Here is an 8,322-nt window from a genome sequence, read left to right as displayed (position 1 = left end):
TACATCTGTCGCTGCCATGATTTTTAACAACTTATCATGTGAACAATCTTATTCATTGGTGATTTTCATTTAATTTCGTATTTAACTAAAACACTGCAATTGCGAAATTGTGTTGTTTTTAATTTTTTGACATTCGCAGACAAAGATTAGCGCACATTTGTAATGGAAACGCAGCTACTGACTTCTTCTCATCGGTGATAAAAATCTTCCTGACTCGGGCCATGATGCGTTGCTCTTTGAGGTGTTTCGGCCAGACTTTGAAGTAGTGATGTGTTTATGTGGGAGATCTCCAGCGGCGTCTGCTAAGCTGGCAGCTCTGAAGCCTTTTCACAGCAGTGAAGGGAGATGGGGGAAGAGAAGGAGGGAAGTGTCGAGACACATTAGCTGAGGCTTCATTTCCCTTCATACTGCTTGAAAACAGAGAGGTTGGCGGAGATTAATCTGTTAGGGCGGAGTGTTTGTGCCGCAGCATATGGTCGGTGGTACAGGTCTCTAATTTCCAGGCCAAGGCTTTCTTTTTGAGATGATAGGATTTGAGGCACAAACAAACAAATCGGGCACTTTAAATTTAATTGGTGTTATTTTCTAATCTATCATTTGTGCTCCTTGTGACAATATGTATCTGCAAAGCTTTTATCAAGCTATTAAGTTATGCAAATTTCAGTCATCTGCAAGAAACTTTATCTGTCAGGAACGTTATCTCCCTTCTGGTACTGTGAATTCTGCATACAAGTCATTTGGCAGCTCATTTTTTTCTCTGTGTACATCCTCAGGCTCCTGATTGGCCCTTTTTGGGTTACTATAGTGAATGTACGTTTTTTTAGGCTGCCTAATCTGTAGATTGATGTCCGTTAGAGGACATTTGTGATCCGAGTGGGGAAGAGACTGCAATATTTCTTCAGCAAAATGACAAAATAGAGAGCACAGCTGTACAATGCTGGTGCACAGAAAACCTCAATGTTAAAATGCTGGCTTGGGTGTTTCTGTATGGAGTGTCTATGATTTTACTGCAGCTGCAGAGGAGAGCTGAGGTTATGCTGGTGTGAGGAATGGGCTTGGTAGCATTGAAAAATGACACAAACTGTGAGTCTTTGAGGTTATGGAGGAACTGGGAACTCTGAGTGGGAGAAGGCATCGATTTTCTGCTCTGTTTTAGAGTTGTAGTCTGCCTGTAGTTTTAGTGATGGCAGCAAAGTCACTGTTGGCCACACTTCTAAATATTGAATTAACCTCAACAGCTGCCTTGGTCGGATCAGGACTTCTCTCTTTGCAGTGGAGGATGGTTGTTTACAGCACAGGTAATTTCCAGTAGGTTTTTTAGCGTTGAACTGGTGCATTACATGCGTTATAGGCTAATGTTAGCGAAGGGGTGAAATTTAAAACTTCAACAGAGGCCACGCCTCCAGGAAGCAATCGTTTCTCAGTAGCTGAGGGCCCAGACCCTTTGTATGATCCAAATAGCGTAGGACAAGGGGCCACAGCATCACTAGATCTATCTTCTGCATAAATATGATAAAGGGCATCTAACACATTGTCAACTGTTTTTAGGTTTCCAGCAATTGTTGTCATGAATGTTAAAACAACAACAATATCCACTATTTTTATTGCACTGCATAATTTCCTAAATGGCTCAAAGTGTGATCTACCAGCAAAATGGAAAAATTCAAAAGTCTTTTCTTTTTATCACTTCATGAACATAAATGTGGCGACACTAGATGGAAATTCAGATTTTGTGGAAGTTTAATTTTAGTAAATTGCTCAACAACGCCACCCTGGGAATTTCACCCAGAGAATATTACCTCTTGTTTAAGGCACACAGACGAGGAAGACACCGTCACCACACCAACACCGCCACCGGACCTCAGCAACTGCAAACAAAAACAAACAGTTAAACAATATAACAATATCAGCCCGACTAAATAAACAAAAAAGGGCTGTGAACAAAAGTAGAAAAATAAAAATCAGACAATACAAGTTAAAACATTAAGACCAGGCGTGGCCCTGCCACAGCGGGAGATGAAACGGGCGCGCCGATGCCACACCCCAAACACCGCTCCAATTAGGGCGGATAACGCCGCTACAGTCCAACTTGAAAACAATTGTGCAGAAATCCGGAAGATTTACATAGCCGGCGCAGAACAACGCCGAACAGATCCGGGAAACCAACGTAGACAGAGCAGCAATGGTTCAACTGTACGAAACCTATATAAAAAAATGTATCACCATTTTAAATAAAACAAGAAACTGGAGCTTAGATGAGTGCCAATTTCTTACCTGCTGATCCACAAAACATGCACACACACTCGCAGACCGAGGAAGAAAAGGAACGCAGCGCAGTGGCGTTTTACCTAGGATCACACTTCAGTTTAGATTTTCTGACCAAGATCAGCTAAAGTGCAGGGAGAGAGAACACCTACCACCAGAACATCAGCGCAACATGCACCAGCCAGCGATTTGTTGCTTTCTGCTGTCAAAGTCCACCAGACGCAAGCCACACAGTGGGAGAACAAAGACACATGCCTGAATGAACGCAGCAGCTCCCTTATATACACCACGCCCACTTCAAGAACCGGAACTTCTCACCTGGAAACTATTTGTGTGAAATTATGTATATTTCTATACCACTACATAAACTAGTCTGGTTGTGAACCCACTCACCCCATCACTCTGGTTAATTTAGTCCTGAATATTCAAGGTAATAAATCCGTTTTGAAGTTCATAAACTTGTTGAACACTGCTGAGGTTTAGATTTAATGACTGTGGAATAAATGTAATGTATAAAATGCTGTCTAAATCTGATCTCTCAACAAATAATTTGTATGTTAACAATGTACTTCTTCCTAATTTAGACGAGTTGCTTGCTTGTTTTTTAGTCTTGGTGTCCAGAAACATTTAAACTCACAGCTTGTTTGTTTGTTTTTTACCACATAGCTGCCCACAAGGCAGTCATCATCTCTTTTTGTTGTTGTTGTTGTTGTTGTCAGATTTCCTCTGTACCTCATTTCTAAGAAGCAGAGAAAATCTGTTTCAAAAACAGACCATGTGCATGGATTGTACTGAGTCATGTAATTGTAGTTAACTGCAGCCCTTCGAGGTCTCTCCTTCTTCTTCTGTTGTAGCAACATGAAGCTTTTTCACTTATTAACATATCTGATGGTAATGCTAAGCATTTATTAATCTCTGTTCCTCATACTAAAGACAGGAGATCCTGCAAACCCCAGACAGAAGGCATCTGTGTGGAAAGGAACGCTGAGAGATAAGCAGGACGTTCTCTAAGGAACAACAGAGGCAATTAAACAGATGATTGTTTTGTAAGATTAAACAGTCAATCATCAAGGCCTCATACTGGCACATGATAAGTGCAAAGCGAAAGGATGGATATACATAGAAATTGTTCTTCAAATATTCAGGAACAACTGAAGCAATAAACACCTGAGGTTATTCAATTGTTCTGATTTCCAAAATGTCACTCTCAAACTTTCCACTGAAAAAAACAGCATAGATGCGACACGAGTAAGAAAGAATATTTAAAAATAAAGCTTGAAACTGCTTCATTTAGCTCTGCATCTCCCGCCTCCTGACTCTGCTGTCTCATTCTCTCTTTCAACCCAATCTTACTGCCCTCCTTTCAGTGACAATTTGGAATTAAGATTAAGGTTTATTACTCACTTCCCAACTAACACAAAACGTTCAGACAAAGTCCTCTGAACCCTCCCAACTTTGTAGACAACGTTTGTCGAATGTCAAAATGAAACACCAGTGAATGTTCTCAGACAACTTCCAAAAAGTTACTCTAGTAACAGAGTAATAGTAATTACTTTGTCTAATTGTGTGAGATAGGAAGTGACGGTCAGGCACGTATGTGGTGCAATGTTGCTGTTTCTGTACCCCAAATATTTAGTTAGCTAGATTTTTAGCTGGCAAGCTAAATACTTTGTTAGCAAACTACACATTTTGCTTGCTAACTAAACAGGTTGCTAGCTAAATATTTATCTATGAGATAAATATTAGTTAGCAAGCTAAATATTTCACTTGCTAACTAAATATTCAGGTTGATACATAAATATTTAGTTTATAACTAAATATTTAGATCCAAGCTAAACATTTAGCTAATCTACAAATTAACTTGCTGAGAAGTGTTTGTGGACTATCAAAATAAAAGCTGGGTTTTGTGGACCTCTACATAAACTTCACTGCTGGTGGGACTGAATGGCTTCAGTCATCGCTCAAGAAACTGATTGTTTTTTATCCTTGATTCTTTTCCTCTGTCCAACGTGTTAGCTAAAACAAGATGCAAACAGGAAGTCTTAAACTTGGTAAACATACAGGTTAGCTTAAGAGCTAGCTCTGTTTTCAGTCTTAAGAATAAGACACAACTCAACTCCTCACTTGGGTAATTTGGCACCGTTTGGGGCCCCCAGGCTGGTGGCTTGGCATGCCTGGATACAGTCTGTCTCATTCTCTACCAGTGGGAGAGGAGAAGACTGAGAACTCTCTGGAGCTGTCATGATGCACTGCAGGTGGCAGGGATACCCAACGGCAAATGTGTCTGTCTTTGTGTCTGACATCTGTTTAAATTAAGGCATCATGCACCGACTGGCCTGCAGATCAAAGAGCAGTCTAATTGGAAGAATAAAGCAAAACAGATAGAGCTGCGTTCAAGATAGCTTTAACATAAAGTACAACTAGAAACCTATTAATGAGAGCAAAGATATCGCCAGCAGTAAAGGCAATGCTGACTCGTGCTGATGAGGCGCCACTCAGTAACGAAACTTTATATAACTTGCATCCACGTCACTTATCAGTTTGTGGCAGCAATGCAAGAAGAAATTTACATGGGGAAAACAGAGCTCCCATTTCATTCTGCTGTCAGGATTCGTTTTTTAATTAAGCCCTCTGGATGTGTTGAAAGCAGTCATCCCTCTACTGATTCCAATTCTGGCTGCATACAAAAATCAAACACCAGACTAAACCTTTTTACAATGACTTCATCACTGTCTTCATGCCTTCACTGAAATAAAACAAGAAGTACAGATACATCTCATTTTGTTGAGAGCATCACTAAGCAGGTTTCCTGGCGGGAGGGGCGCTAGGGGAGCTAGGGGAGCTAGGGGAGTCATCCAGTGTCCCTTTGATTTTTGAGTTAAAAAATGTTTAAAGGTGGCAGAAAATTTTAAAATGTTATTGAAAAATTGTGTATTATTGGAAGACATTAACAACACCAACTACAGGGACTCAGAAAAGGCGAACATTTAAAAAAAATCTTAAATAAGCAAATAAACAATGCTTAGCCTGGGGATGCAAGTAAAGCCTGGTGACCCGCCAGGCTTAGAATACACTGGGAAAACCCTGACTAGAATTTATGTCTCTGTTCTCAGATTTTATTCCACTTGAATTTGGTCACAAGTTGCACACTTTCTAAATGGTTGAATGTTTGTTGAGTATATTTCTGGTATAATAGGAAAGTGTTGCAAATCACCTAGCATTAGCTAGGTTTGATTGTGCGGGAACTGCTAGGCCCTGAATTTAGTGTTTTTACATCAGGCAACTTGTCAGGAAGTTAAGGGGTCCTTGGGAATATATATATTGAGCCATTCTGTTGCATTGAAAGCCTTACTAATTTTGTTTTCTCAAATTCATTTTCCATTGTATTAATACATTTATTCAGAGACAAAGCGGTCACAAAATCTCCTTCAGTCAGGAAGTGTTAAATTTTACACTGTTGAACTTTGTGTCATAATTTTAATAATTGTTTAAAAATATGATCCGAATTACTCCATTGTGTTACTCACATATGATAGAAATAAAATCATAGGTACTTAATTAAGCTTTTAAATGCATTGTCTACCTGGAAAAAAGATAATTGAACTTTCTATGTTAGAAATACCTTCAGAGTGGTTTGTTTGCCATATTTGCTATTTTGGGTCTTATCTGTATTCTCCAGGCTGTTTCTCCATCACTCATACCTCCACCATGTCAGCACAGTGTGGTAATGAGGATGACTCCATCATCTAAAACAAATACCTTCGCCTTTTGAACGTACAAAGCAGCTGCTCTCCAGAGACATAAATGTATTAATTTCACTGTGATCATTTTGTTCTGCAGGCAGAATTTAAAAATAGAATCAAAGACACTGGAACATAGATCCTGTTGGCTGTGCTGTGGGTTTTGAGTATTCAGGGGGATTTTTTTTTTCTTTCAGAAATCATAGCATATTGTATGCAGACCAAAAAGTTCAACTTTCCAAAGTGAACAATAGCGCCGTCTTTCACATGTTTGCTTGTTGCCCCTACCGATATGTGGTAATGTGTGCAAATTCTGAAACTTTTATTGCTCTTCTGTATTTCACAGCTGTGTTTCAGTCTCATCCACTCCCAGTAGGAGGATTTCACAGACAATTAGCAGCACAATCCAGTAAGTGTCGGCAGATATTCCCATCCAGAGAAAGTTGGCTGGTTAGCCAAAGGTTATCTGGGTTTTCTGACAGTGTTTAATGTCACTTACTGTTTAAGTCACAATCCCCGGCCTTCTGATACACATATGCCCTTTTTATCTGAGTGTACGGTAAAAGTTGTGACATCTCAGCATTTCTAACTGTGAGGTCTGGACTATAAGTGTGGTAATGTGAGCCGTTTATAACAGAAAGCAATATAAAAGAACATCAAGGGGATACTTAAACCCAGCTGAAATTGCCTTCTGCTTTGAACATGAACAAAGACAGATTTACTGATCTAAGCTCTCAGCTGTTTTTCAAAAAAGGTACATGTGGTGTCAATGTGACCCTGCTGGACTGTGCACAGGGTAAAAAACTTGTCGGGTCCAAATGAACCCATCTCTGAAGAGACGATTAACGGGGTGCTGTGGTGGTGGTCACAGGTTTGAATCCTGGCTTTGTGACCTTTGCTGCATGTCTTCCCTCTCTCTCATTACCTACTTTCCTGTCAGAGTGCTTTAAAAAACAAAGCCACTAGAGCCAAACAAAACCTTTAAAAAAAAAGACAGGATTACCATCTTTAAAAACTCCTGCTCTTTCTTAACCTCCGCCTCCAGGAAGTCATCACAACATGGCTCCTCTATTAACCCTTTAACAATGTTTTTACCAGTGTCGCTCTGAGAACTAGCTCATATAATGAGCTCCGCTGACGCGCAATTCCACCAGGTGTTTGCTAATTGCTGCTGGCTAGTCTGAAGGAGCTGAAGGAGGAGTCACTCAGGTTGAGCTGTGTCTGTAAAGCAGAGCTAGGTCCACCCAGTCATTTTGCACAGCTGAATGGTTCCTATGGGAGGGGTTTTCTCTGGATCTTACGTTTGTTCTGGATTAGAGAGGTGTAAAACTAAATGTTGGTTCCTGTTGTTCTGGGTTGATATTTATAATACTACCTCTTGAAGCTTAACAATGAACTGAGTATTACGATTGGTTTACACCTAATTAGTATGGTTAGCAAGCATCAGTGCACGGAGTGCCTGTGATGTGACTGACCGATTCAACATAGTTCCTAATTCTGGTGGAAAATTGTGTTGGATTCAGTCAGAGGCAGATTTTCCCAGAGAGCTGCAGAAAGAGAATCATTTTGTAGGCAGAGCAGCAGCAACAATGATGGTCCAGTAAGAGCAAGAACAATTACAAAAATGGAACCCTGATGTCCTTCCTTTGTGTGGTTACTCAACATGATTAGAAAACCTTTTACCTTTTTCAGAGGTCATATCATATGTTTTTATCTAAGCACTTAGAAGCCTTTAATGCATGTTGTTTCGATGTACTCCCATTCTCTGCAGAAAGACTCAGCAGTCTAAAAAAAAAAAAAAAAGCAGCATTACCAGCAGCTTGAGTCATCCCTCTGTGTCGGCAGAGTAAATGGAGGCATGGATTGGCTTTGAGGTCGCCTGCTTTTTGGGCCGCTCTAAGGAACACACAATCACCTGGCTCTTTTTCAGAAATGCACCTGTTTCCATTTATCTAATGGCAGCCAAACATGTGGCCCATTCTTCTCTGCCAAACAGGTCAAGCTCTGACTGGGCTTGGAAGAGAACAGGCAGGTTATGGATGGTTGGGCTGAACCAGGCAGCAGTTTGTTTTCTCTCTCAATACTGGCACAACGACATGGTTACATCTGAGAGAAAACTTTAAGCCTTTAACTTTTGAAAGAAAAAAAAGACATTTTTCTGTAATAATGGAAATCTTTGGCTTGTACTGTGAGGCAGAAGTTGGTTAGTTTTGACATAACATAGGATTATATGTTTTGACCCAGTCTAAGCTTCGCAGCAGTCTGATCAAACTATTATTAGTAATAATAATAATAATAGTAATAATAATAATAATAG

Source organism: Poecilia formosa, unplaced genomic scaffold (assembly GCF_000485575.1).
Source record: "Poecilia formosa unplaced genomic scaffold, Poecilia_formosa-5.1.2 Scaffold96, whole genome shotgun sequence".
Lineage (NCBI taxonomy): Eukaryota > Metazoa > Chordata > Actinopteri > Cyprinodontiformes > Poeciliidae > Poecilia > Poecilia formosa.
The sequence above is the reverse complement of the archived record's forward strand: the minus strand, read 5'-3'. Positions refer to the sequence as shown.